Source organism: Perognathus longimembris, chromosome 17, assembly GCF_023159225.1.
Source record: "Perognathus longimembris pacificus isolate PPM17 chromosome 17, ASM2315922v1, whole genome shotgun sequence".
NCBI lineage: Eukaryota > Metazoa > Chordata > Mammalia > Rodentia > Heteromyidae > Perognathus > Perognathus longimembris.
This window is the reverse complement of record NC_063177.1, coordinates 47,151,458-47,161,798: the sequence shown is the minus strand read 5'-3', so window position 1 is coordinate 47,161,798 and position 10,341 is coordinate 47,151,458.

Genomic DNA, 10,341 nt, shown 5'->3' with positions numbered 1-10,341 from the left:
GCTGGGTGGCGTGGAGCAATGGACCCAAGTGGCGATGCCATCTACCTTGAGGGTGGTGGGAGTAGTCAGTAGCACTACGTATGGTCCCTTCCACCATGGTTCTAAGGATTTGGGGTTATGCCTCCAGACGAACACCCAGTCCCCTGGTCTGAATAAATGGGGGGTAGGAAAGAAGTGGAATCATATAATGCCTTAAGTTCGGGCCACATATTCCTGTGCATGAGCTGCAAATAGTCAAGTTTACACAAAAATTCAGTATCATCAAAATCAGCAAGCGATTCAGTCTGAAAGCTAGGGATAATGGGCAGGGGTGCCCGTACATTATTTCAATAGGAGTAAAGCCAATCTGATAGGAAGAATTTCTTACTCTAAGCAGAGCAAAAGGAAGGAGTGACACCTAGTCTGCGCCAGTCTCTAAGGCCAATTTAGTTAAGGTGTCTTTTAGAGTCCGATTGATTCTCTCTGCCTATCCTGAACTCTGGGGTCGATAAGCACAATTCAATTTCCAATCCATCCCCCGTGCAGCGGCTATTCCCTGACTTACTTTTGAGATGAAGGCCGGTCCGTTTTCCGACCCAATGGTGGATTGGAAGCCATATCTGGGTAGGATTTCTTCCAGGATCTTCTTAGCCACTACATTCGTGGTCTTATGCTTTGTTGCATAAACTTCAACCCATCCTGAAAAGGTGTCAACAAAAACTAGCAAATATTTGTATCCAAATCTTCCAGGTTTAATTTCAGTGAAATCTACTTCCCAATACATGCCTGGCCTATCCCCACAGGGGCGAGCTCCTTTAGTAACTTGTTGATTGGGGGCATTGGTAAATATCTTCAATAAGTTGATCTCCTTGGGTAATTTTCACTTTGGAGTGTCCTGCATTCTTCGGGTTCCCATGTGAGAAGCTCAGTGGATTCTCTTATAGACCCCCTTACCCAGCCCTTGTGGCAAGATAAGTTTCCCTTCACAAGTTTTCCACCAGTTTTGTGGGCCATGGGAATTTTCTTTATCCACTCCAAGTTTTCTTGGGAATACTGGGACACAGGAGGCAAAGCTCGTGGCCCTGGGTCTACTAGAGTCAATACTTCTGCTCTGGGTTGGAGGGCTGCTTCCTTAGCTGCCTCTTCAGCCAGATTATTTCCTCTAGTCACCGAATCAACTCCCTTTTGATGACTAGGACAGTGCATAAAGGCAGTCTTTGCTGGTTCCCATAGGGCCCAGATGAGCCTTAAAATATCCTGCTTGTATCTAATGGCCTTTCCTTCGGCTATCAGTAGCCCCCTCTCTTGGTAGATGGCTCCATGGATGTGTACGGTGGCAAAAGTGTACCGACTGTCCCTATAGATATTTAGTCTCTTTCCTTTTCCCACCTGTAAGGCTTTTGTTAGTGCCACTAGTTCTGCTCTTTGTGCAGAAGTTCCCTGGGGGACTGGCTCCGCCCACACTATCTCAGTGTCCATAGTAACCGCAGCACCCACATACCTTTTTCCATCCCGAATGAAGCTGCTGCCATGGGTGAACCAAGTGTGCTCGGCATGTGATAGCGGCAAATCCAGCAAGTCTGGCCGGAGGCTATGTGCTTGGGCCAGGATTTGCTCACAATCATGCAGAGGCGCTTCCAGATCCGGATCCGGCAGCAGAGTTGCTGGGTTTAAGGCTGTAGGTACACAGAAGCTGACACGTGCGGGGTTAAGTAACAAGGTCTAGTAATGGACCATGTGGGCATTGCGCATCCAACGGTTGGGCAGTTGTTTTAGCACCGCCTCTAGAGCGTGTAGAGTGGCCACATTCAGATTCTGTACCAGAGTCAACTTATCTGCATCTTTTACCAAGAGGGCTACTGTATCTATTATTCTTAAGCACGGAGGCCACCCAGCAGCGACAGGATCCAATTTCTTTGACAAGTAGGTGACTGGTTGTCTCCAGGGCCCAATTGGCTGGGTGAGCACCCCTTTTGCTATTCCTTTATTTTCAGCCACGAACAATGTAAATGGTTTATTCACGTCAGGTAGGCCTAAGGCTGGGGCTTCCAGAAGGCTTTTCTTGATTGCCTCAAAGGCTTTGTGCATCTGCTCAGTCCAATGAAATTCTGGGAGGATTTTGGTGGCTTCATATACAGGCTTGGCCATCTCAGCGAACCCAGGCATCCACAGCCAGCAAAAGCCCGCTGTTCCCAGGAACTCTCTGACTTGTCTGCATGACTTAGGCACAGGGATTTTCAGCACAGTCTCTTTACATGCATCTGACAGCCAATGCTTGCCCTCTTTTAATATGAAGCCTAGATAGGTGACTTCAGGTTTACAAATTCGTGCCTTTTTAGTGGAGACCCTATAGCCCAAATTGCCAAGAGTCTTTAAGAGCCTAGCTGTTCCCTTTAGACAGCTATTTTTGTCTAGAGCGGCTATTAACAAATCATCTACATATTGCAATAGACTTATTCCAGTGGTTTTAGAGCTGTACTCACTCAGGTCTTCATGTAACGCCTCATCAAAGATGGTAGGTGAATTCTTGAATCCTTGAGGCAGCCTGGTCCAGGTCAATTGACCACTTATCCCGATTTCATGATTGTGCCAAGTAAATGCAAAGTAGCTTTGGCTCTGTGGGACTAAGGGCAGGCTAAAGAAGGCATCCTTTAGATCCAGCACAGTATACCACACATGGCTCGGTTAGGGAGCTCAGCAGGGTATACGGGTTTGAGACTGTTGGATGAATGTCCATTACTCTCTTGTTAACTTCTCTCAAGTCTTGCACTGGTCTGTAATCATTAGAATTAGGCTTTCTTACAGGCAACAGTGGAGTTTTCCAGGCTGACTGGATGGGCTTCAGAACTCCTAAATCTAACAATTTTCTGATGTGAGGAGTGATCCCCTTCTTTGCTTCTAGTGACATAGGGTACTGGCAAACTCTTACTGGGTCGGCCCCAGCTTTGAGTTCCACAAAGATTGGAGGACAATGTTTTGCCAGTCCCATTCCCCCAGTTTCTGCCCATGCTTGGGGAAACCCCCATAGCCACTCATTTTCCAGAGACTCAGGCTTGGGATGCTGGTATAGCCTATACTCCTCTTCTAACTTGTTAGTTATTAGTATACTAACAGGCTTTTCTGAGTTCTCCACAGAAGCCCCACTGCCTGTGAACTGTATCTGAGCTTTCATTTTTGTTAAGAGGCCACGTCCAAGCAATGGAAAGGGGCAGTCAGGGATGACTAAAAATGAGTGGGTTACCTGGCCTGCTCCCAAGTCCACTGTTCTTCGAGTAGTCCATTTATAGGGTTACACCTTGGGTCACACCTTGGACCCATGTTGTTTTAGTAGACATCGGCCCTCTCAGGGATAGTAATCCTGAATTTTCTGCTCCTCTATCTTCCATGAACATGACTGGATTCCCCTTCTTTTCTTGCCTAGTTCTAGGCAGTTTTTGATCCAATGCCCCTCCTCCATGAAATAGGCACATTGATTCTTCCCCACTTTTGATTGGGTTTTGGGCTCCCGCTCCTTACTTGGAGAGGAGGACTGTCTAAAGTTTCCTGCCTGCATAGTGGTCAGGATTTCCCTGAGGTCCCTGTATTGTGCCTGTTGTTGCTCCAAAATTCTAGCCAAATTCCTTTCCTTAACTCTGTTCCTCTTTTCTTGCTCAATTCCACGTTCTTTGTCCTTCCTTTCCTGTCTTTGTTCTCCTGTTTCTCTCTTATTATAAACCTTTTCCACCACTGCTACTAGATCCCTAACAGAATTTTCACCAAGCCTGTCTAGAGCCTGCAACCTTCGCTTAATATCTGGTGCGGCTTGATTTACATAGGCAAACATAATCATCTGAGCAGATTCCTGGGTCTCAAGATCATATGGGGTGTATTGACTAAAGGCTTCCACGAGTCACTCCAGGTACGCTGCCGGACTTTCACTTTCTCCCTGTCTAATATCATAAACTTTGGCCATATTGGTAGGTCGGTGAGCCACCGCCTTGAGACCTGCCAGCAGAGCCTGGTGATAGACAAGGAGTCGCTCCCTACCTTCAGCCATATTGTGGTCCCATGCTGGTCGGGTCTTGGGAAAACAGATGTCAATCAAGGCAGGATTCATGATGGGTGTTCTGGTGGGGCTGGGGCTAAGTCTCTGGGCCACTTCTTGCATACGATCTCTCTCCTCAGTGGTGAAAAGGACCTGTAAAAGCTGTCTACAATCATCCCAAGTGGGCTGGTGAGTGAAAAGTATAGTTTCAAGCAAGCAAACTAAATCCTGGGGTTTCTCAGAAAAGGGGGCATTTTGGGCACGCCAATTGTAAAGATCACTAGTAGCAAATGGCCAGTATTGGAATTGTTGCCGACTATCTGCATCCACAGGACCTATAGGGCGTAGGGGAAGGGCAACAGAATTATGAAGAGATATAATTCTTTGGTGCCTGCGAGTTGACTGGGCGGGGCCCTCATGGCAGAGGGCATGGCTTAAACATCTTCCTCAGAGTCCTCCTCTTGTAAGGAACCTGGTCTAGATAGCCTGAACGAGGGGCATAAAGTCCTGATCTTACCTATGTCAAAGCTCCCCTCAGGAGGCCAATTAGCTCTCTCAAGGGTGGGCCATTCTGATTTGCACAGGGTGATCCATTTTTCCTCCTTAAGGGCCACACCTCGGTTCTGAGCTATCTCCTTGACCTCCCTCCAGAGAGCTAGGGTCAAATCTAGGGGGCTAGATGGAGGTCCCCAAGATAGAACGTTACCCATAACTCTGATCAGATGTTCAGTCCAAAAGGCTACAAAAAAACAAAACAATTATAACAGTACAAAAGGAGGAAAACACACAGGCCTGAGAACAAGAAGAGCTACGAGTTGGAGATGGAGATCCCCCAAGGTGGCCCACATCCTCCTGCAAGGGTGTAGAGGGAGTGGACCCAATTGAAGGCAGGGTTCCAGGGGTTCCACCCCTTCAAGGGTGGAGAGTCTGGGGCATCCCCCAGTCTCCCCAGGATTGCCGAGGAAGTGCGACCACTTCGACAACCCCATCAAGAAATAAACAAAACAGACAAACAGACACATTACAGGACAAGACAAATGAACAGGGCTGTTGTCTTACCTTCGGAGTCTGTGGTCTCGAGGGTCCTGGGGCCATCCCGGACGAAACCTCAAATGTTATGCCAAGCCATGAAACGACCACCAAGAAGGCCACCGAGACTCAGACATTCTGAAATGCAAAAGCAAGGCAAGACTTTATTCAAGCGGGCCGTGTCCTACCCACAGACACAGCGGAGGTTAGGAGGAAGCCCCGAGCTTAGATTGCAAAGGGCTTATAAAGGCAAAAAACAAAGTTCCAGCCATCAGGTGTTCAAGCAAGCAAGATTAGGACACAGGTACAAATCTGATTGGCTCAGGGCTCAAGGCACTCTGGGGGCAGTTAGAGTTAAACATTCCCAGTGGTTAGAGTTCTCTACCGGCTGGGCCCTAATAAGCTTGTCCTGAGTTTGCTCACAGGGCCTGCTTATCTCAGGTTCACATGGTAAAGTGGGGTTCACGTGGTAAAGTGGGGCTTGACTTCAAAGTCTGGCTCTTCAAGAGCACTAGGATTTTTCTAAACTTACCATGGAAGGAATGCTCCTAGGGGTCCATGACCCAACATGGCAGACTGATAAATCATGAAGTCAAGATCCAAACTACAAGACACCCTTTTCTCTGATGCTTTACCAAGTTCTTGAATGCTAGCTTGAAACATCAGCTCTCTGATGGTGGTCATATTAATAGGAGACACCTTACAAGAAGGGTTGTGGTAGGGGATGAGTGATTGAGGCAGGTGTAAAGCTGATGTACCATTGTTATTTCTGACTTCCAAGCCTCTACCATTCCTGTGTCCAAAAGCTTTACATGCGGCCTTCTTATATTTGTGCCCATGACACACTCCAATATGATCTCCAGTATTATCTCAAAAACGGAATATTTATCCTTCCTGTTGGAAATACCTTGAGAACAGGATCATATCTTGTTCTCTATGCTCTGGGTGCTGAACATAGTTTCCATTCCAGAACTGAAACCCAAAGCAATGGTTGTTGAACAATGAAAAAGTTAGAACAATTTTAGAAAATATCACCAAAAGCTGGGTGCTTGTGGTTCATGCCTGTAATCCTAATTACTTAGGAGGCTGAGATATGAGAATCCTGGTTCTAAACCAACGAGGCAGGAAAGTCTGTGAGGCTCTTATCTCCAAATAAGCACTAAAGGGGATGGGAATATGGCCCAGTGGTAAAGTGCTTGCCTCGTATACATGAAGCCCTGGGATCGATTCCTCAGCATCACATATATAGAAAATAGCCAGAAGTGGTGCTGGGGCTCAAGAGGTAGAGTACTAGCCTTGAGCAAAAAAGAAGCCAGGAACAATGCTCAGGCCCTGAGTCCATGCCCCAGGACTGGCAACAAAAACAATACAAAACAAAGAACCACCAAAAAGTAAGAAGGAGCTATGGCTATGGTGAGCAATAAAGCTCTGGGACAGTTTCCAGAACCTGAGTTGAAGCCCCAGGACTGGCACAAAAATGAACAAAACATCCTATCAAGTTATATAGTGGAACTAACAATAGTTTCTTGTACAGGACAGATGGCACAATAAAATGTTGTTAAAATGCCACACAGCCCTCCAGAGGGAAAGAAGAAGAGGAGATGTGTGGACACACATCTATCCTACCATCTTCATGTCCCCAGACGCCTCAGCTCAGTCTCCACCCACTTTGCTGTGGTTAATTTTTTTTGTTTGTTCGTCTTTCCCAGTCCTGGGGCTTGAACTCAGGGACTGAGCACTGTCCCTGGCTTGTTTTTGCTCAAGGCTTGCACTCTGCCACGTGGGTCACAGCGCCACTTCCGGCTTTTTCTACATATGTGGTGCTGAGGAATTGAACCCAGGGCTTCACGTATACGAGGCAAACACTTTACCACTAGGCCATATTCACAGACCCTGCTCTGGCTAATTTTGAGACAGGATCTTGCTTATTCGCTAAGCAAAGATAACTACAATCCAGTATGCATGCTACTCACTTTTCTTCTGTTATACACATATGCCATCACGCCGATTTATTTCATTTTATGATTCATTTTATTCCATTTTCATATTTAGTACAAACGAGTATACATTCAAGTTCAAAGAAAGCTAAATAAGGTATAGTAGGGGCTGGGGATATGGCCTAGTGGCAAGAGAGCTTGCCACATATACACGAGGCCCTGGGTTCAATTCCCCAGCACCACATATACAGAAAATGGCCAGAAGTGGCGCTGTGGCTCAAGTGGCAGAGTGCTAGCCTTGAGCAAAAGGAAGCCAGGGACAGTGTTCAGGCCCAGAATTCAAGGCCCAGGACTGGCCAAAAAAAAAAAAAATACGGTACAGTATTAGTGGTGTGCTCCATGAATGGCTTAGACAGATCTTTAACTACTGAATCATGTTGAACGCTTAGTGCAAAAAAAGAACTGACAGGAATGTCAAAGGACCCAGTGTCATACTGCCAGATAACGGAACCATTAGCAACATTCACAAAACTCAAGCTTCCATCTTCCAAGTGGAGAAACGCACCAACCCTGCCCACAGGCCTCTCTATATAGTGAGGCAAAAATGGGCAGGTGGTAAACAGACAGGTGTCCTTGTTCCCCTTCACACATAAAAGGAGGAATATGTCCCCAGAGTGAATTACCATGGGCTTCTGCCTTTTCCTGGAACTCCTGCAGATGCCTAGTGCCCAGTCCAAAGAGTCATCCACAATCACACTTGCAGAACAAGCTACCTGCTGACTGCCACCGCAAGTCCCCCCTGACCAACTGTTCCACATTGGTGTTGGCCCTGTAAACCCCGACTGGGCCAGCCCAGGCTCAACCTCTCTGATCCCCACCAGAGGGGCACCTGGGAGCATACCCCAACAAACTCTCTTTCAATCATCTATACAGCTCTCCACTGCTCTCTCCCTGCTTAGAACCGTTCATAAACATCATATAGCATCCCCATGACAATGGATTTTTGATGTATTCAATCCTGGTGAACAACTGCTTGGCATATATCAAAAGCTGTTTGGTATGTTCTGTTCTGGTCCATGCGACCTCACCGATGGGGATTTTGCTCTGGGAAAATAATACAAAAGAATAGTAAAGCTGCGTTTCTGAAATGAATTCACAGGACATTTGTGCTTATGCTTGTGTAGTCCACCCAGGAAGGGCTCCATTCAGATGCCCCCACCTGGTTAAGTCTCCACCCAGTTACCTAGGTGACCAACATACCTGGAGGCAGTTACTGCCCCCTTCCTAGAGGTGACATCCTACTCCACCTGGCCACACCCTCTGCCTTACCCTAGATAAGGGAGGGCTTAGCTGTGGGCTCCCCTTATCTCTATCCAAGCAACTCCATATCCCCTGGCCAGCTGTTCTGTATTCATTTGTTTTGTATTTGTTGCCAGTCCTAGGGCTTAGACTCAGTGCCTGAGCTCAGTTCCTGGCTTCTTTTTGCTCAAGGCTAGCACTCTACCTCTTGAGCTACTGTGCCACTTCCAGGTTTTTTCTATATATTTGGTGCTGAGGAATCGAACCCAGGGCTTCATGTATACAAGGGGAGCACTTTACCACTAGGCCGTATTCCCAGCCCCAGACAGCTGTTGTGGAATAAACCTTTTTCTCCAGCCTAAAAGCCATGTGGCGTTCTCCTTTATTGGCTCCCTAATTCATCAACCTTATAGCTTGCCCAATATCTTGTTTCCCCTTTCCTGATTAGAGCACAAGGATTTTTCCAAATTTACAATTGAAAGAACGCTCTTAGGGTTCCTTGCCCCAGCGTGGCAGAGTCAAGATCCAGGCTCCAAGAAACCTAACCTTATCTCTTTAACAAGTGCTGCTTTAACAAATGCTTGAATGCCAGCTTGGAATACAAGCTCTCTGATGGTGGTCAATGGTTGGTGTGTATATTAATACGAGACACCTTACAGGAAGGGTAGTGGTAGGGGATGAGTGATTGAGGCAAGTGTAAAGCTGATGTACCATTGTTATTTCTGATGTCCAAGCCTCTACCATTCCTGTGTCCAAACAGATTTTACTTGCGGCCTTTTTGTGTGTGTGTGTATTACACACTCCAATATTATCTCAGAAACGGAATATTATTCTTTCCTGTTGGAAATACCTTGAGAACAGGATAAATATCTTGTTCTCTTTGGTCTGGGTGCTGAACATAGTTCCCATTCCATAACTGACACCCAAATCAATGTTTGTTGAACAATGAGAAAGTTAGAACAATTCTCAAAAGTATAACAAATAGCTGGGTGCTTGTGGTTCATGCCTGGAATCCTAACTACTCAGGCGGCTGAGATATGAGAGCACGGAGCTTTGGATTCCTTAAATGGGGCATATATACCAACAATGACTCACATCTGGCTTGTGTATATTTCCAGTCCATAAGAAGTTTCACATCTGGATTTTGGTATATTTTCATCAGCTCCTGATACATTTTTCTGAGATTTGTCTTTTTCTTAATCATTTGCCTTTTTGTTGCTTTCATTCGCTGTAAAGTCACCCAGTTTTCCTTGATAAATCTCTCTGAATGTTTCTTTGCCTCCTCCTGTAATTGTGGCAGCAGTATCTCAAACATATTCTTGTTGGATCTTCTGTATTCCTGCATATAGGAATTCCATGTATCGATTAAAAAGAACACATGATGTATATTTCTCTGGTATTCTTGTATCTTGTGCCATAAAGATGTCATGTGTTTTAAAATCATCTCCCGGTGGGCCTCAGCAGCCTCTTCAATGGCACTGTGTCGATGAGCCTGGTGCTCAGGAGACCGGGAGCAGAGCTTACACAGCAACTTGATTTCCACCTCACAGAACACCTGCTTCGGCTCCTGGTGTGTCTCACACCTGTGGTCCTCAAAGTTCAGGAACTGCTGCAGGCAGGCTTTTCTAGCAATGGACACCAGATGCTTCATCTTGATGTTGGTTTTGAGGTTTGTCCGCTTGGATGGAGCCCTGCAGACCGGGCACCTGGCAGGAATGTAGGCTTTCTCCCACGCAAGGTAGAGACATGGTCGACAGAAAGTGTGCCCACAGACTATGGTGACCGGGTCAATGATGCTATTCAAGCAGATAGCACAGCTCAGTCCCTCCAGGAAGTCCTGGGTGATGTCCATGTCCATCTTCCCGATGAATGAAAGTTTACAGAGCTGATTCTTCACTCGGATCCTCGCGAACTGCAGCCAAGTTGCAAACGCGGGCAGTTCCTGGGTTTCACAGAACTGGGCCCTGGTGCTGCACAGCCTGAGTGTCAGTGGTTTGGGCTCCTTTTCAGGTTAGAGAGGGCGGGACCTCAGGACTCTGACAACCAATCAGAATGCTTTTCCTTGATCGGCTT